We start from the raw sequence: 19,494 nt of genomic DNA, 5'->3' as shown, positions 1-19,494 counted from the left end.
AGAGACTCTTCCTTAAAAAATTCTCCTTCCCACCTAATAAGGTGGCCTCCGTATTGTAAAAGAATGTTGGAAGCCTAGTGTTCACTAGGTGCTTTTCCAAGGTTTTTTTATCCTTGCAGTCAGACCCTAATTCAAATGGAGTTAGCAGGTCACAAAGTCAAAGTAATTAAGCATTGGGTAATAGTGTTGAAAGAAGTGATTAGAATAATTTTGTCATGTATTGGCTTTTTATTTTTACCTTCAGGTCTAATGAATCGGAAAGCTTTCTGAGCCCTGTTTTTGTCAGACTGGAGGCCATCAAGCATGCATAGCAACCAGTACAGACAGTGTTAAAAAGTACACAATTAATTAAGGCCATTTGTAGCTGAAGGTTGCTTGCTGTAATATTTCTGTCTCTTACTATAGGAGAGTCTTCTTACTGTGGTAATGATGCCAGTATTGATTCCTTCACAACTGAAAAGGAGAGCTCACCTCTGCCCTCGTAAGCTATTCCAGGAACTGATGATAGGGGAGCACCTGGAGAGTCATAGGCCAGTCCCAGTCTGCATTGTGGATGAAGCATTCTTCCTCCATGCTTTGTAAGGGAGCCCAGAAGCAGGATTTTTAGAATGATAGACAGAAACTATTCATGAGTGTGTTCACTCTCATTTTCTGATCTTAATGATTCCTGGAAAGGATGATTCACATGCTGCATGGAAGAACTGCTTTTTGGAAACTTGCCTCAGTGCTTGGGCCGCTACAAAAACTGTTTCCTTTTTAAAATTTTATTTATTTAAAAAGCACGCAGATTCCTTGCTAGCCAAAGACCATGCAAAATAATGATATTTTTGATCTGTAGTTACCAGAGGATAAAAAGGCACACATGAATGGTAATTTGCAAAATGAGGAGGGAATTCTCTTAGCACATTTCTGATAAAATATTCATTATTTCTACCAATCTTTCCTATCATATCCTCTCTACAATATCTTCAAGAGGAGAAATAGCCTCCTGAGGTTTCTCTTTGCATTTTGCAGGCATATACCCACCAGAGTGTCCTCTTCTTTTAGAAAGGAGTGCAAACACAGACAATTTGTGTTCATTGGACAAGTGAAAAGACATCCCTGACAGATTCCAAAGGTTCTGCATGAAATGTAGAGACAACATGTTCCAGATTAAAGTGTTTCATTAATTTTTTTTTTTAAGGGTCACTCTGATTTTTCACTATGGTGTCATACTAACACCTCTCAGAGAACCATATGAGATGCCTAGCTATTACACCTTATTGTGAGCTAGTTCTTCAGCAGTGTTTTATGGTGAGGACAGACATGCCCTGAGTCTCTGAAGACCCCCAAGCTATTTCACAGTCCCCAGACAGGATCAACCTAATATTGATATTGGTATACGCTCTGTTCTTGTATACTCTGTAGTCTTTGAGGGTGTCCGACAAAACTGCATGCTTTGTAGTGTAGAAAACCAGAAGACGTGAATGTATGGAAAGAGCAAGTTTTTCTTTACTTTTGGTCAGGGCTTCCCTTTTGCTTTTCTCCTCTGTCTCACTGCACTGCTGTGGAGTTCCTTTCTTGCGCCACTCCCTGGCACACCCAAGGGGAAGGTCTTGGCACAGCCCTGTGACTGTGCTTTTCGCAGGCATACGGCATCTGCTGTCAGGAAGAAGAGAGGAGCAAAATGGAGGTAGGGCAGTATTGACATAGCCTCAGGGTCTGACATCAGTCCTTTTAATTAGGTAGAGAAAGAAGAGAGCTATCAGATATATTTAGAAAGCAAGATGCTGGGGAAAATTACCTCATGCTTGAGGTCTCTGGGTTTTATCATTTTAAGCTGTACAGTGAAAAAAATTGAAATTACATCTTTCTAATTCTTTCCACTTCCTTGTTTATCCCTCACCCTTTTTCCACCCTGTCTCAACAGCTGGATTATTCAAGAGGTTTAATCAGAAGTTAGTTCCAGAAACTTTTTTTGCTTATTTGTCTCCTGCAGATCCGTTGCATGTAATTTCAGTCCCTCAAAGACTAATTAACAGAAATCAGATCCAAGAAGAAGGATTAATAGGGGAGATTTTAAATATATTCTAAGTCGCTCTCTCCCTGCTGCCATTGAAGCCCAAGGTAATTCTTACGAATTTCAGTATTGGTCTGTTATCACTCATGCCCATGCTAAAGCAGCTGGGGACTTCATGACGAGCAAGGGTGGGCCAAAGTTAAGCTCTCATGAGTATGTCCGAGTAGGTCTCACCTGCAGCTCATTGCGATCAACACAAAGTCACTTTTTCACTTCACATAAGGTTGGATCAGCCAACAGAGTGCACCAGTATTGTTTTACAGTTCTCCAAGGGTTTCTGCCTCTAACTATGCCCTGCCCTTATTTCTCCCACAGCAAAGCCCAGGAAGCCTGCCCAGGGCCCACTAGATACCCTGGCTGGAAGAAGCTGCCAGATGTCCTCTAAAGAGGAGAATATCTGTCGTGGTTTAAACCCAGTCAGGTAACTTGTTCACTCACTCCCAGTGAGTGGTGCTGAGCTGACAGCAATCGAGGTCCGTGTCGCCCCCCCCCGCACCGGGGCTCTCCCCTTCCCCGCTCCCGGAGGAACGGGGAGGAGGATTGAGAGAGTGCAACTCCTACGGGTTGAGATAAGAACAGTTTAGTAACTAAGGTATAACACAGATCACTACTGCTACCACCAGTAATAACAACGATAAAGGAAATAACAAGGGAAGAGAATACAACACCTCACCACCAGCTGACCGATAACTCGCCCCCCCCAGCCCCAACCAAGCTCTGCCCGATACCTCCTCCAACCCTGCAGTCTCCCAGCCCTTCTGGCTAACTCCCAGTTACATCCTGGGCATGACGTGCTGTGGTATGGAATACCTCTTTGGTCAGTTTGGGTCAGGTGTCCTGTCTCTGCTTCCTCCTGGCTTCCCCTCCTCCCTGGCAGAGCATGAGGCTCACAAAGTCCTTGGCCAAATCAAAGCATCATTGTTATCAGCTCTGTTCCCAGGCTGAAAGTCAAAACACCGCACTGCACCAGCTACCAAGAAGGGGAAAAATGACTGCTACTGCTGAACCCAGGACATTATCCACCCCTTATTCCATACCATTCACGTCATGCTCAGATCCCACATTTTCAATATACCATCACTCTTATCTAAGTGCATGGACCAGTAGCTATAAAGCTGCTGAGTCCATCTGGTCCATGATGTCAGGCTCCATCTCTTGTAACAGTCTTTCAGAGCAGGAGAGACTGTGTGCAGTGTTCACACTCGTGAATAACCTGGGCAATAGTGTCCATTGCTAAGTCCACCCCTCGATCATGAGTCCATCTCTGTGTTGCATCTCTGCTCTGATGGCCTGAAGTGCCATGGGCCCACCAGGCTCAAAATAATTCACTGTCCCCTTCAGCAGTTTCTGCAGCTTGTTACTGGGGACTCCATACAGCTGCCTTCCATCTCTGATGCTTCCAAAGCACTGGAGGGGCCCAGTGGACTAGATACTTGCCCATACTGTCACACACACCCTGCCACTCATGACTGTCCAGCCTTGGGGAAAATCTCCTGGTCCCCCTATATCCTCGTCTAACCCCAGACAAGACCCAAACCTGACTCTGCTTAACTTTTGAGATCAGACAAAATGGTTGTGGGTAGAACACAGTCTGTGTGTGTGCCAACATGCTGATCCCCATCACAATCAGCAGGCAGGTACCAAGGGTACCCAAAGGCCATTCAAGACCTTCAGAACTCTCAGTTGATGCTGCTGTACTTGTCACTGGGGCTGGTGTAGCTCCTGTGCTTGCCGGCTCCCACCGCCAGCTTCTCTTTTCCTGAGTCCAGCTCTTCCTCCTCTGCCTTGCCGGTAAATGCTGCGTGGTCTCCTGCATCCTCCTGGGGCTCGACAGGCGGCTGCCGGGGAATGCTCTCGGCCGTCGCGGGGCTCGGCTTGGCCGCGGGGCTGGGCTCCTCCGCGGGGCTCGGCTCGGCCGCGGGGCTCGGCTCCCCCGCCGCCTTCTCCCGCTGCTCGGAAGCCGCCTCCTTCCTCTCCTCGACCGCCCCGACCTCCTCCACCGGCAGCCGTCCCCTCGCGGCCTCCGGCCCCGCTCCCGCCGCCGCTTGGTCCCCGGGGCCGGGGGCTCCCGGGGCCGCTCCCCCTCAGCTCCCCGCAGCCTCACGAAGATGGAGAGTAGGGTGAGGGCCAGGACGGTGAAGAGCAGCCGGACGGCCAGGTACAAGTCCAAGGCCACGTCCGTCCCGCCCTGCTGCTGGAGCCTGCCCGTATTACAAGCCATTGCCATAAAGCACAGTGAGACAAGAACCTTAGCCCAGGCCCCATACTTGATAAACACTAACACAGCAAATACCGGCTCTAAGTAAGTTACAACGGTCTGAAGCTGTGAGATCAACAAGAACAACTCTGACAGCCAATAAATCAGCATTGTGACAAGTGACTATTAATCCCGTCAAATCTGTCGTTATCTCAAACCTTCGTGTCCCTGTTCGGGCACCAAAAAGAACTGTCGTGGTTTAAACCCAGTCAGGTAACTTGTTCACTCACTCCCAGTGAGTGGTGCCGAGCTGACAACAATCGAGGTCCGTGTCCCGTCCCCCCCCCCCCCGCACGAGGGCTCTCCCCTTCCCCGCTCCCGGAGGAACGGGGAGGAGGATCGAGAGAGTGCAACTCCTACGGGTTGAGATAAGAACAGTTTAGTAACTAAGGTATAACACAGATCACTACTGCTACCACCAGTAATAACAATGATAAAGGAAATAACAAGGGAAGAGAGTACAACACCTCACCACCAGCTGACCGATAACTTGCCCCCCCCCAGCCCCGACCAAGCACCGAGCGATACCTCCTCCAACCCCGCAGTCCCCCAGTCCTTCCGGCTAACTCCCAGTTACACCCTGGGCATGACGTGCTGTGGTATGGAATACCTCTTTGGTCAGTTTGGGTCAGGTGTCCTGTCTCTGCTTCCTCCTGGCATCCCCTCCTTCCTGGCAGAGCATGAGGCTCACAAAGTCCTTGGCCAAACCAAAACATTGCTATCAGCTCTGTTCCCAGGCCAAAAGTCAAAACACTGAACTGCACCAGCTACCAAGAAGGAGAAAAACGACTGCTACTGCTGAACCCAGGACATTATCAAAGATGAAGACTTTTTGCTGCAGATCCTCTTGGGTTGTTTTTCCCCTAGCTTTACAGCTTCAGTATCATTTGGTTGAGATGGGTGTTAGAAAATACCTACATGCTCACAGGCCCTCTACCCAGCAGCTGGCAATGTGTTATCACAGTGAAATGAATGAATTCCACACCACCCGAACTACAATTACTGGCCTTTGGCTCATATGCAGTGAAAAAAGAACACTAGCAGAGGGAGAGAAAATGAAATGCACTAAAAACTCTACCAAAATACATGAATTGCCAGATTGAGCATAATGTTTGCTGTCTGGGTCTTCTTGATTTTCTGTTGAATGTTCCATCATTTAATAGCCAGTGTTATTCAGGAGGTAAAAGAGTTCAGCTGAGATTGTCTACAGGCTCACAGAAATTACATTAAATTGGGAAAAGGTTATGTAAATTTTTAATATCCCTTTTTAGTAATTATAAATATTACAATAATTTTTGTACTCTGGTCTCCTAAAGATATGAAGATTAGAAGGTTATGTGTAGGTGGGTACCTCAGTCATTAAAACTGCCTGCCTTTCCTTTGTCTCCCAGATAACATTTAAGCCTGCTAATGAATTTGTCAGCAGGGTTGTGATTTCCAATTTTTCAAGTTTCTCCAAGTTTGATGAAAATGGGTAGCTGAGTAAAGGAGACAATATACCCCAGGCATTATCAAATTTTGTAGAATTCAAGGAGATATTATGAAAACTAACTTCAGAGAGTGCACATTTGCCACATGACATATCATGGTGCTGAAATTCATACAGAATGAAGTCTGTAATATCTGCATTTCAATAAAGCATTATTTTTTCCACTGGAGAAACTACAGACTTGGGACTTGCAGGTTCTAAGTGGACTGTGTATACCAATAGGTGAGATTTTTCTCTCAGATTGGGTGTTTGATGGCTGCTTGGCCTTATGCAAAATGCAGTAATTCCCATAACACTGGCATTACAAAGGGTTTACATCTGTGATCCAGCTAGAAGTGCTTCTCATATAGGTTAAGCTAACTGGAAAGCTGATGTGAATTAGCATAGCTTCTTCTGCACCCTGTAACCTACAGCTGGAGCCAAATATTTCTAAAGCAAGAAAATGAAACCCTTTATTTATCACTGCAGCTAAGCGGTATCTGTTTTGTACTTGAACAGCTTCTTGAGAAATGCAGGTGATAGATTTTTATTGCAGCCAAACTGTTTATTATTACCCAGGCACACATTTTGGGAAGAGTTGCTTTAGTGCTTTGTGGATGAATGGAGGTTGTTTACCCTGGTGTCTAACAAGCCATATGCCGTTCTTCATTGACTGCAATGACTACAGTGCAGAACAGCTTTGTGGTAAAACTGCTGCACATGCACTGATGGTAAGAGAGACAAATTCTGCCTCTGTTCTATAAATGCAACTCCCATTACATCTGAAAGTCTCTGCATTTTAGCCCTCCAGTGTGCAATGTCCCTCATCTTTGACTGTGAGATCCAAAAGCCATGGAATGTTAACTGGCACATGTGACTATGTTGATGACTTTGTTGTCTTAAGTCATTACATGCTTCAGTATTTTGTTCAGTTAAGGTCTAAGTCGTAAGCTTGCTTATTTTACCTAGTCACTGTTCACTGAACTCAAAGAAGTACTTTAGTTTAGTGATGAAATATATAGCTGGTCAGATTGAACGTCTAGTACAGTGAAAGGTAGAAGAAATATATTACACCTTCTAAGAAAAGTTGCTGTTCCTGGCAGGATGGTTTCTGGGAGCTTCCTAACTTGCTTTCTATTGGTATAGTTTCTGTGCAAACTTCGAGTTTTAAGATGAAAATCCATTGCAGCTTTATCTATTCAAATAGTTCATGCAAAATGAAAGGAGGTTGTTGCACTGCTACAGAACCCGTGAAACCAACCAATCTCTCCACTGTAGGACAGCTATTTTCAGTAAGCAAAATACCTCAGTGTACACTTCTTGCGAGTGTCATGTCAGTCAGTTGGCTGGCTAAGACCCAAAAGGCTCTTGCTTCCCATACAGATAAATCTTCCTTGCTCTACAGATACCTTTTCACATATCAGTTGATGTATTTGGAGGACTTGAAATAAGGATTTGTGTAACACTACACAGGTTATGGACTTGTGTGGAAGAACAGTTCAACTTCAAGTATTGCCTGGAGGTTGCTTTACCCAAGATGACTGCAGGGAGGTAGGAGCAGCAAATCAAAAAGGCACTGGTAGGCTGTGGGAGGAAGCTGTTATAAGGAGTGTTTATGGATGTGTCTAAGCAGTGGTGTCCTATCCAGTTAGGAAACCCCTGTGTGGTGTAAATCATGCAGTCAGATACTTCAGTATACATCCATTTGGCTGGTCACCAGCTCTGTTTTGTCTTCCCCACCAAAGATGATTGTATCCTTTTATAGATCATCCTACTAAACTCTAGGAAGACACTTAGATCTTTTTGGGAAATAAACTGTCTGCCTATGCAAGAGAGAAGGAGAGAAGCGGTCTTCTTTCTTCACTCCTTCTGCTTATTTCACATGTCTCGGTACCAGGGGGATTGTTCATACCCTCAAAACAGTGCACACCACTGGGAGCACAGCTTTGACCTCAAATACTTGCAAAAGGTTAATTGTTGATGAATGTTTGCCTGTGTACTACTTGACAGTTGAGCACAAGACATGTAGGAAGAGGCCTTCATTTTTTTCCTTCATCTAGAGATGAGATATATAGATTTATGGGGAAAGGGACTGTTGCAGAGAAAAAGGAGACTGTTCGGTCTGAACCTGCCATTGTCCTTTGGAAGGCTTCATAACTTAGACAGTGAAGTGAGCTGTGTGCTAGCCTAAGACAAAAAAGCTATCAGAGAAGCTGTAGCTGTGCCTTGCTTTCCATGCATGGAAGGATTTGAGCATTGGGATCAGGAGAAGTTATTTCAAGCCAGTCGAAGACAGCATCACTGAAGCTCTGAGACATTCAATCCAATCAGCTTGGTAGTTCAGCTTTTGAAGTACAGTGCTTCTTCGTGCCTAGCAACCAGTAAGCAGATAGAATAAGCATGCTTACAGTTTAATTCACATGCCTACCTACCCTTTGGAAACAAGTGTCTTAAATTCACCCACCCATCCTACCAGCAGAAATGGAGACTTGTGATTATCCTATTCAATCCCTGCAGCAGCACACCTTCCTTGTTTCATTCAGCAGATCCAGCACTACAGAAATTATTACTCTGTCGTTATTTAGACCAGCAATCTATGATGCATGTGGAACAAGGTTTTGCTTTAACTCCAAGTTACAGTGAATTTGCTATACATCCCACCGACACTAATCATAGCTAATTACTGTCACTGCTAAGAAGCCCTTCTGCATCTGCCCACTTGGCTTCCATTCTGTCTTTGCAGATGCTTGGTGATATTAAGCCCCTGACTTGCTCCTGCACGGGGATGTTCGTTCTCCTCAATTCACTTCTTAACCTACACCTTCCATAAGCTAAAAAATTTCTGCTGTTGCCTGGGGAATGAGCTTGTCTCTGATGAAGAGAGGCTTCAGGGAGAGCTTGGTGCTCTCCCAGGAAGCAGACCTTTTCCATCCATGCCTTGCTAGACCTGAAAGAGGCAGCATATTGAGTGTCAGTGTAAAAGACCAAGAAGATGAGCTCCTGGGATATGTTCTTCTCATTCCATGCATCACTTGGCTTAAAGCTTTTGGTCTTTGAGATATCTGGTACACTGATGTCTTCTTGTCTCTCAGAGAGTTCTAGAACTTAATTGGTTAACATTTGTGAACTGTGAATGCTTCCTGTGATAGGAGCTATTAAGTATCACAGAGAAATATGGATAATCTTAACATGCTCAAATTACTTAAACTTTGGTATAGGTGAAAAGAAAATGAGTGATGCTACATCATAGCGAATATCTAAGGTTATTTCAAAAACTGTAATCTTTCTTTTATGGATTTCTGGGCTATTTTTGTAATACTAATTCTGATTAAAAATATTAAGTCTGACTGTCAGCTCTAATCCATGCTTCATCTTTGCATATTTAGCAATGTTAAACACCCTGAGTAGTCTAAAGGTATTAAAAAACATCCCCATGATGTAAAACTTTCTGAGAAAAGCATCTCCGCTGAGATATATGGTACACTGATGTCTTCTTGTCTCTCAGAGACATATGTCCATGTCAGAAAATCACACTACATGTGGCTGCCAAACTCCACAGGACCAAGTATATTCTTCTTCACATACTTTCTTTCTTAGACTTTTCTCACTTCTATGTGCCCCACATAATTTACCTACTGTGTTTACTTGAACATACAATTAGCAAAGTATTCATCATTCAGTACAGATAAAAAAAAACCAAACAACCTAATTACAGCCTTTAAATTATTTAAATATCAAATAAACCAGAACAACATATTCTAGCTTAATTGCTTCTTACATGGTTAAATTAGGTTTCATTAGAAAACCGAGAAAAAAGCTTTCTTCTATATACAGTATATTGAAAAACAGCACCACGTTTCTCCGCTTCTGTGGTGGGAATATCTTCTGGAGCTGCACAAGCCAGGTTGGCTGTGGTATTTAGTATATTAACTTCAATTATGTCCCAGTTTGAAAGCAGCTGTTTTTAGTTTTTAGTTTTCTGTTGTTCCATTAGAAGTGGAGCTCATCTGTGATAGTCCGTTGATGTAAAAAACGGTTTGTCCATTTCCAGTTGTTATAGTATTCCTTTTTTCTCATCAGGGTAGCTACTTATCTTCACTCTTCAGTTAAGCAGCTGTATAAAACTGAGCTGAAAATGCCTCTGCCAAACTGTGTGAGGTTGAGAGGCTGCTGCTACAGTCTATTCCCTATGTCCTTTTTTTTTTTTTTTTTGCCTCTTCCATACATCCTTTTTATTTTTTTTTTTTTTTTGCCTCGTCCAAATTACAGCCAGGCAAAAAGTTTTACCAAATTACTCAGCAGCATGTAACTAATGATAGCAATGGAGAAGAAGGCACAACTCTGGAGTTATCTTGTATTCTTAGACAGTTTTGTCCTACTTTGGGTTCTATTTTGGGTTGTCTGTACTGTGGATAGAAACATACTTTGCAGTACGGAATTCTATCTTTGATGCTTCAAAAGTTCAGCTAACCTCCCCAAGCTGCGCAGCTGCTCTGAGAGGGTTTTCAGCCACAAAGTTGAACTCCTTATCACTCTTTGCAATTAAAATGAGAAAAATTCCCCCCCCCCAGATAAAGTTTTTAAAAATATGCAAGTTGGTGTTGTTTTTCAATATACTGTATATAGAAGAAAATTTTTTTTCTCGGTTTTCTAATGAAACCTAATTTAACCATGTAAGAAGCAATTAAGCTAGAATATGTTGTTCTGGTTTATTTGATATTTAAATAATTTAAAGGCTGTAATTAGGTTGTTTGTTTTTTTTTATCTGTACTGAATGATGAATACTTTGCTAATTGTATGTTCAAGTAAACACAGTAGGTAAATTATGTGGGGCACATAGAAGTGAGAAAAGTCTAAGAAAGAAAAGTATGTGAAGAAGAATATACTTGGTCCTGTGGAGTTTGGCAGCCACATGTAGTGTGATTTTCTGACATGGACATATGTCTCTGAGAGTAATGTAAAAATGTTAACACTGCAAAATCATCCAGTTCAAGTCTCCAGGTTGCCTTACAACTTCAAATTCTTTATTTCTATCTGATATATTACTGTAGCTTCCTTGATAGAGGAAAATGGAATTTATTTGCTATAACGATGTGTGTAGGAAGATCCTGAGAATATGCTGGATTTCAATTTTGTAGTTAAAGCTTAAAAAATGGTTTGAAAGCAATGCTTCTCATTAAATATTGAAGTAACCTCCACTGTAAGAAAGGTGTTTGCATAAACAGAGGCGAAGGGCATTATTTTCTGTAAACATAACACTGTGCCTTGTGACAGCCTGACTCACAGTGTTGTCTTGCTTGGACCATCCAGATGTAACTCAATCACTACTCATCTTCTCAAAAACTTTTCTCTGTTTTCAGATTGGGGCACTTGCTGAGAAATAAATTTTATGCTTCAACCCAATATATTCACTGGAGAAAGGTTCATTTGTAGTGGGGAGGCACATAGGTTGGTTGGTTGTATGGGCAAAGGAGAACAGAGATGAAATGAAGTAACTGCAATAACTTCAGTGCAATGGAAGAGTAGGCATGGAAGGAAGAGGCAGGAGGATTACGGGGGCAAAGATGGTGGGTTTCTTGAGGACACAGGCCCCTTCTGTGGTTGGTGGCTAGGATATAGGAGTCTGTAGGAAAGCAAAACTTAAATAATGCCTAAACTACTTTTTCAAGTGGGCTTGGAGTTCAGGGTTATCTCTTTTCAAACATGCTTACAGGTAGATTTTAGAAGAGCCTGGATGATTCTTCAAAAGATGTGATTTTAGCACTTTATGGAAGCCAAACTCCAAATAACCCCTTCTCTCTTCCACCTCCAAAGTCAGTGCAGTCACTGGTTACTTTGATAAAATGTGTCCATCAATCTTAGAATTGTAATAAATGTTATGGCAAATGTATTCAAAGAATATTCTTTGCCATTATTTAATTATTTTTCCCCAGGTTGGCCCTTTCAGGCCATAGAGTGTCTGTGGCCTGCTGACTGTTTTTCATGACAGAATGGATCTGTCCATCACACAGCCATGAAGCAAACAAGGCTATGCCAATAAGCTGGGTTATTATTAACTCCTGAAAGCTGCCTCCTTCTTCTCGGGTTTTAACTCTCCAGGCAGCTGGGAGATGCAGTCATCCTCTTTCACAGCCCCTGGTGATTACACACTATCTCTTCTGGAGTTTGTCTCCATTCCCCAAGTATGAACAAAGATAAGATATAATTATCAATGGTGGATACCTTGAAGCCTCAGGCTCCCCATATGAATACTCATGCCAGAACAGGTGACTGTCTATTAATTTCTATTTCATACACTTCTTTCTTCTCTGAAATTACTACAGTGTAGTTGCTCTGACCCTAAAAACCATCACATCAAGGAGCTTCACGGAGTGCATGTCACATGAATATAGTCATGACAGATTAGACCAGTGTCCACTAAGCCAAATGTTCTATCTCCAAACAGGCATTCCTGTACAAGACAGTAGAAGAACAGGGCAAGGACATAGCGTCTCTTCATGGAGCATTTTCCAGATATTTTGAAAGTGGTGGCTGGGGGACTCCTGAGCAGGAGGTGGGGTATTTGTACTTAGAAGCCCATCCAGGACTTTATTCCCTGAATTTGTTTAGTTGTTTCTGGAGCCTGTTTCTTTTAGGGGGTTTTTGGTTTTGTTTTTTTTTTTTTTTTTAAATATTTACAGTGCTGTGTAGGTAGCATTTCCAAAGTGGAACTATAAGTTGCATGAACACACATCACCCTCTTGTTTTGAAACAGCTATATTTGTTGCTCTTAATCCTTGGATGAGAAGAAATGATGAAAAAAATGATCGCTGCTCATTTTCTCTGCAATGCTTATGTTTTCATAGACCTGTATTATGTAATTCCTCAGCTGCTTTACTTTCTTTAGCCTGAAGAGGTGGCTAGAGCGCACACATCCCCATAAAGACGGCTCACAGAAGTGTTATATCTAAAAGAGTTTCTGACTGTTCTGAATTTGTGCTGTGAAGAAAACTCTTGTAGAAAATTCTTTCCCTTATGTCTACCCAGAAATCGTTCACAGCATATAGGGTTACTAGACTACATGCATTCATTCCCATTTTTGAGCAATGGTGGGCAAATGCCAGGAGCCATCTACCTCAGTGATTCCTTAATTTGAAGCAAGAAGCTGACCTCATTCCCACTACTGTGACATTTTTATTTCTGGTTTTCAAGAAGGTCACAACAAGGCTCCAGCCAGTGCCACTTTAAAGAAATAAAGCATGCAAGAAACAGCTCTGCTTTGGAGAATTTTCATCGAGAAAGCCAGGACATTGGCATTTCTCTGGCTTAACGTCTTGGTTTCTGTCTGCAGCTGCCTTGAAGCTGTTCAACACTGAAGTCAGTCATTCTTGATTTTTTTGTTGTCATTCAGTTCCTGCATTGATAATGCTGGATACTATCAATGCTATTCACAGCAGTCTTACAGCTGTGCTCCTTGATGCTCCTGAAATTGTACTAGAAAGCTTGGTGATGATGTAGAAGTATTGATGTAGAGTCATTTATTACACACACAAACTACTTTTAAAGAAGATTATTAGGGTTGCAAAATGAAGTACTCCAGTTTTAGGAAATGCAAGAATTGTGCCTGTTTGTATGGTTTTTGGCTGATAGCCATAAGTGTGTGCTGAGCTGCTCTGCTTCACTGCCTTTCAAGTTGAGTGTTTTCAGATATTAAAGGAGCATCTGCACTGAGGGTGCTACAGTGTGTAAATCACCTCCTTATCAGAAGAAATCCCTGCTCTATAATTAGAACTACCATTAGGCTATGAAGGATTTTGTTGATGAAGAGAGAGAGAAAGGGGAGCGTAGAGCTTCACAGGGCTAGATAGGAGTTCCCAGTGCAGTGCTGTGAGGTCTGTCTGCTAAGTCCTTTCACAGTCATCTGGGTTGTTCCTGTCACTAAATCAGGTTGCAAGCATTATCCTTCACTCTGACCTCTGTTTATAATCCCTTGTCCAGATGATGGTCCTACCACTTAACAGTTCATCCCCCATAAAGCCAGAGGTATGGATTTGGTATATGCTGACAGGATATACCTGTCAGGTATATCCTAGACTAGGAAGTCTAGACAGCTTAGCTGGTCCAGAAGGAAAGCTTGGGTTAAGCCATTTTAACAGACAGTGCAAATTTTAGAAATCTTGATTTCTGATAATACTTTGAGACCTCCTTAAAATTTACTTAGAGACAAATTTCGGGGTTTGGTATTTTTTTGTATCCAAAGTGGTGCTGTTAAAAGCTGTGTATATTTACCATCTTTTTTAAAGCCTGATATGACTTCATGTGACTTGATAATGACTTCAGAAACACCTAAATGACTTCAGAGTTTTTGAAAATGCTATACCAAGAAGAACCTTTAGACTATTTGAGATCCTTTCAGAAAGCTTTCATATTCTGTGGAGTTATGAAGCAAAGTAAAGCAGAATCAGTTCTTATGCAACCTGTAACAATACTAAAATATTCCCTGAAAAGCATACTAACCTTTAAAAACTCATCCTGCAGACAAATACCAAGTCATTAGGCAATTTTTTCTTCCCTATTGGATATCTGCATAGACTGTGATCTTATTATTTCTATATGGCTGTTATTAACAGCCTCAGGTTAAAAAGCTGAAATTCCATTATTTTTAGTCACAACATTAAATAAAAAATCCAGGTAAGTCTTTTGTGAATTCACTGCCTGATATCATGATAAAACCCCCAGTGAAGCCTTCATATCCAGGGATCCTAGATGCTACTGGTTGTTGAGTGATATTAAATTTAAGGGAAGTAGGAAATTCAAAGGAAGTAGGACGAGGCTACGGAAATGGGTAACCTCTGCCAAGAGAAGATGTGTTTTGTCCTCTGAGTGAAATTGACAGCCCTGCGGAGAAGGACTTGGGGGTGTTGGTCAGTGAGAAACTGAACATGAGCCAGCAGTGCGCACTTGCAGCCCAGAAAGCAACCATACACTGGGCTGCATCAAAGGAGCATGACCAGCAGGTCCAAGGAGGTGAATCCTGCCCCTCTACTCTGCTCCTGGGAGACTCCACTTGGAGTATTGTGTGCAGTTCTGCATAAAAAGGACGTGGAACTGTTGGAGCGAGTCCAGAGAAGGGCCACAAGGATGATCAGGGGACTGGAGCACCTCCCGTGTGAAGACATGCTGAGAAAGTTGGGGTTGTTCAGCCTGGAGAAGAGAAGGTTGTGTGGAGACCTCATAGCAGCCTTCCAGTATCTGAAGGGGGCCTATAGGGATGCTGGGGAGGGACTCTTCATTAGTGACTGCAGTGATAGGACAAGGGGTAACTGATTCAAACTTAAACAGGGGAAGCACAGGTGGGATAAAAGAAAGAAGTTCTTTACTGTGAGGGTGGTGAGGCACTGGAGTGGGTTGCCCAAACAAGTGGTAAATGCTCTATCCTTGGCAGTGTTAAAAGCCAGATTGGACAGAGACTTGGGTGACATGGTCAAGCGTGGGGCTTCCCTGCCCATGGAAGGGGATTGGAACTAAATGATCTTAAGGTCCTTTCCAACCCAAACCATTCTATGATTCTATGAAAACAGGGAGGTCTGAAAGAAATCAGTGTGGATGCATATGAAGGGACAGATCTGTTTGGTTTTTATTTTTTTAAGAATGACAGCAGCTTAGTGGAGAAAGCAATAGGTTGTGTGGAGTTTTCTAGGAAATTAAACTGCCTGACTTTAAAATCTGCCTGACTTCCACAAATCTTTGATAAATTCGAGCCTCTTTAGGTGTTACTGAGATAATAATAATGTTTTCCTGGAAATGTGCTTTCTAATTTGAATGCATATTCTGGCCTTTCAGAATATCAGATATTAAAAAAAAACCCAAACAAAACAAACCAAAACACAGCCAATAAACATTGGATGTTGTAAACAGCATCCCTGGTTTTTGCCACAATTTCAAAGACAGAGCTGAGGTCACAGCACCAGCCTTTATTGCTGGGGATGTCTGGAGTGGTTAATGTTGAAGGCTCCTTTCTGATGAGACTGTAATGCTGTGAGGGGCTTTGATTCTCCAGCACCTCAGTGAAACTCACCCTCACTATGGTCCTGGAGTGTTGGGTATCACTGTCTCTCTTCAGACACAGGAACATCACTCCATTGGGAATGCTGGGAAAATTGTTGTGAATCATTTGCTTTCATTTTATATTTGGACAAAAAAGCAATCAGTTTTCAGAAGAAATTAGCTGGTTGGATTTTTTCCTTTGGGGTCTTTGCTTTCTGCCCTGGAGACAACTCCATGCTGTTTGTAACAGGTTATTTTTCTGGCTGTAATCTCCTGGACATGGTACAAGTCTTGGGGACTGAAGGTGAAGTCCTGAATCCTGGCTCATTGTCAAAGAGGTCTGAGGAAGCTTGCATGTGCTGAGCATGCATTTCCAGGGTACCCAGCAATTTGCTGGCTTTCAGAGGCTAGATTTATATTCATATAGCACTGTGTAAGCTGTGATTACATCTTCTAAAAATTGAAGAAGTCTGTAGGTAGACTTTTGCATCTGTTTCTTGATCAGAAGACTATCCCCTGAAAGAGATTTTAGCGGCTACAGTATGCATATATGTCCTTTTTCTTGGAATTTATATCTACCAACACAGCATCTTTTTTGCTGCTTTGATTCCCCTATGGTTCTGTCTTGCATTTTACACATACTGTTCACTCCAGCTATCTTTGTTTGAATTATACGCGGCACTAACGTGAAAGTGAGATGGGGAGAAGTAGCTGTCTTGAAGGTGTCGCAGCACCTGTCAGTGATTATTCTCTCAAATGTGTGTGGTGTAAATACTGAAATTTAGGATCACTAAATGCCTGTATTACAAATCATAAAATGATGCAGGTTGGAAGGACCTTTGCAGGATGCTTCTGATTCCCACTCCTCAACACTAGCCCTGCTAAGTCAAATTGTTCCACATTTTGACCAGTTACCTCTTTAACAGCTCTAATAATGGAGAACCCATGAACCCATGAGATCGTGTTGTAATGGGGACCTTCCTCGTTGAGGGAAAAAGATTGTTCCTAAGATCTCATGGAAGTGTCCTCTGTTGCGTCTTGTGCCTACTGCCTCTCACCTTTTCTCTATGATTCTCTGGGATAAGTCTGTCTCCACCTTTTCTCTCCCTTCCCATGAGGCTGCTGAAGACAGCAGTAAGGTCCCTTTTTACCTTCTTTCTTAACCCTGCCTTGAAAATCATTACATATCATAAAGAAATAGAAGTTTAAGGGCTTTAATATTTGGGGGTTGAGCAGGAAGGGATCAAGTCTTCAGGCTTTTATGCATAGCCACAAAGGCTATTTTTCTTTTTTGTCTGAGCTTTTCATTTTTTATATTGAGCTGTGGTTCTTTGATTTTCTTTTATTCCAAGGAGCTGAAGCTGTAAATAAGACAAGTATTAAATTAGATGAAAGAGAATAGTGACAATTGCCAAAACTATTAAAGCAATTTTAATTGAAAGTGGTTTTGTAAGCACATAAATTGTTCTAGTATGTAAAATTGCTTCAGTGCTTGTGAAATACTTTGCAGCTTTCCCCAAAGAAAGAAAAAAATATTCACAAACTCAAAAGAACAGTGTTGACAGTTCACTAGAAATAAACATTCTGCAGCAGCACTGAAAAATAGGGTATGAGTTTATACCTTTAAAAAACACTTCTAGTTTCTTATTTCTTGCTTTGAAAATTAAATCCTTCAGGTGACACACAGAAAGTGAGTGACAAAATGTGTTAACCAACCATTTAGGCAGAGAGGCTTCTACAAGCCTTGCATTTGAGAAGTTTCAGTTTTGACAGGTAAAGAAATATTTGAAGAAATAAAGACTTAATAAAAGCAGTACTGACTTACTGGAAAATATTGAACGGTTAAAATACTTTAGTAAGGAAGCAAAGGCAAGACAGGCAAAGGAGGTAGTAAAAATGGATGAATACTAGAGCAATATGCAATTAAAGAACACAAAGCTATTATGCAAACAGAACCAATGAACAGCACAAATAGAGGTTGGAGAACTTGGAACAGAGGAGGACAATTTCTGGGAAAATCTTTATAAACAGTAAGAACAGCTTACAAGTGGTTTCTTTGATAAACAGGAAGCAAGTGAAAGCCTAAGTAGGTAGCATGATGCTTTTTATTATATTTCAGAAGGCTGCTTTGGAAATGCAATGAAAATAGCACTGAATTAAGAGTAGTTCTGAATATTACGTGACCTTTAAAAAAACAATGGGCTAATGCATCACTCATCTCACTTTTCTCTCAGCAAGAGAATGTATGTGCTCCTGTTACATTTGAAACAGCAAGAGGACAAGAGGTCTTGACCAGGTTACCTTTTTCTTGATTCTATTATGCAATTTTGAAGACTGAACGTGTTTGTGCTACTGTTGATTTTTAGTGAAAAGTAGTTGAGAGCAGAGGTAAGTACCAGTAAACATACAAAAAGACCCAAAGAAACTGGAGTTTTCAAAGTAACTCAAGAGTAGTATCTTAAAACTTCGCACTCTGCCAGGGTTCAGAGGATTGGCCCTTTATTTTGCCTTAGGTGATTCTGCTGCAAGGAAGACTGTCAAAGTGAAATCCCTCCTCAGCCTTTGTGCTTACAAGGCACAAATAACTTCAGTGATATTCTTCTCCATTTGTATGAATGGGTATAAGCATCTGCCAGCAGTAACTTAGCATCAGCTGCTCTTCATTTAGTATAATGAGTATTTCTAGATGGTGTAATGCTCATGTGTGCATTCCAGTGCTTTCTTAAATGAAGAATTAATTTTGCATGTCCTCTCTGAAAATCCTACAAATAATGTGAATGATGTTTTTTATCATCAATATTCATTGTTAAGTAATATGCATGGTCCAGTCAAATTCTAAGGGAACAAGTCAGGAAGGTCATTTAAAAAGAAATAGAAGCTCAATAAAGGGAATGCTTATTTATAGGGTGGTATTTAGATTCATTTACTCTTATTGCCTTAGTAGTCAGGATGAAATTTTGGATGCCGAGCTCCTTTTCTCCTCACTGATAAAATCTCGTGCTGTTTACATGGCCATGTAGCCATGGTGCTCATGGACTCATTGTATGCTCTGTAACAGCAGCACAGAAACTATTTTTATTAAAAGCTCCATGAACCTTTCAGATTCCTTGGGTTGCTCACAGTATAGTACATCCCTGAAGGTCCTCCATCAATACTGCAGGTAAAGGGAGGTCATATACTCTGATATCCAGAATATGCGGAAGTATTGAGGCAGGAAGACCAAGAAAAGGAGAAATAGATTGGAATTGTAGTGAGCATGACTTTAAATGTTAAGATACATGGACTCAAGTGCTTTCAGGCTAAGGGTCCCCCTTTTCTGTGTCATTTACTGAGAACCATGTCTTGAACAAAGAACCTCAGAGAAAGTCTGATGCCTGTACCTCTGCACTTTCTGCATCAGGGACTGTTCCCTCCATGGCAAATTCACAAGTGCAGTTTGCTAAGGAGAGGTGTGTCAGATTAGTAACACAGCTTTTGCTGACCTGAGTTAAACATAACCTTAATGTCAAAGAGGATTTGGATTGTACTTTTCTGAGAGGAAAGTTACTCATAATGAGAAATGCTGCCAAGCTATTTTTTTCTGCTACATCCAATGTCTATTAATGGGCAAGACAGCAGGGCTGATATGCTCATGTTTAACATTCAGGTCCTACCATATGCTCTGTCCTTAAAGAATTGCTGAAA

General features: G+C 41.8%; 1 protein-coding gene across 2 annotated transcripts in view; it reads left to right on the top strand.

Annotated features, from left to right (window-relative positions):
• Positions 1-19,494, top strand: part of NRG1 (neuregulin 1) — a 458,245-nt gene that overhangs the window by 143,581 nt on the left and 295,170 nt on the right. The gene's annotated exons all lie outside the window — the stretch shown is intronic.

The sequence above is a fragment of the Pezoporus occidentalis genome, unplaced genomic scaffold (assembly GCF_034315485.1).
Source record: "Pezoporus occidentalis ecotype Australia unplaced genomic scaffold, CSIRO_AGI_Poc_V1 ctg140, whole genome shotgun sequence".
Taxonomy (NCBI): domain Eukaryota; kingdom Metazoa; phylum Chordata; class Aves; order Psittaciformes; family Psittacidae; genus Pezoporus; species Pezoporus occidentalis.
This window is presented reverse-complemented; position numbering and strand designations above follow the sequence as displayed.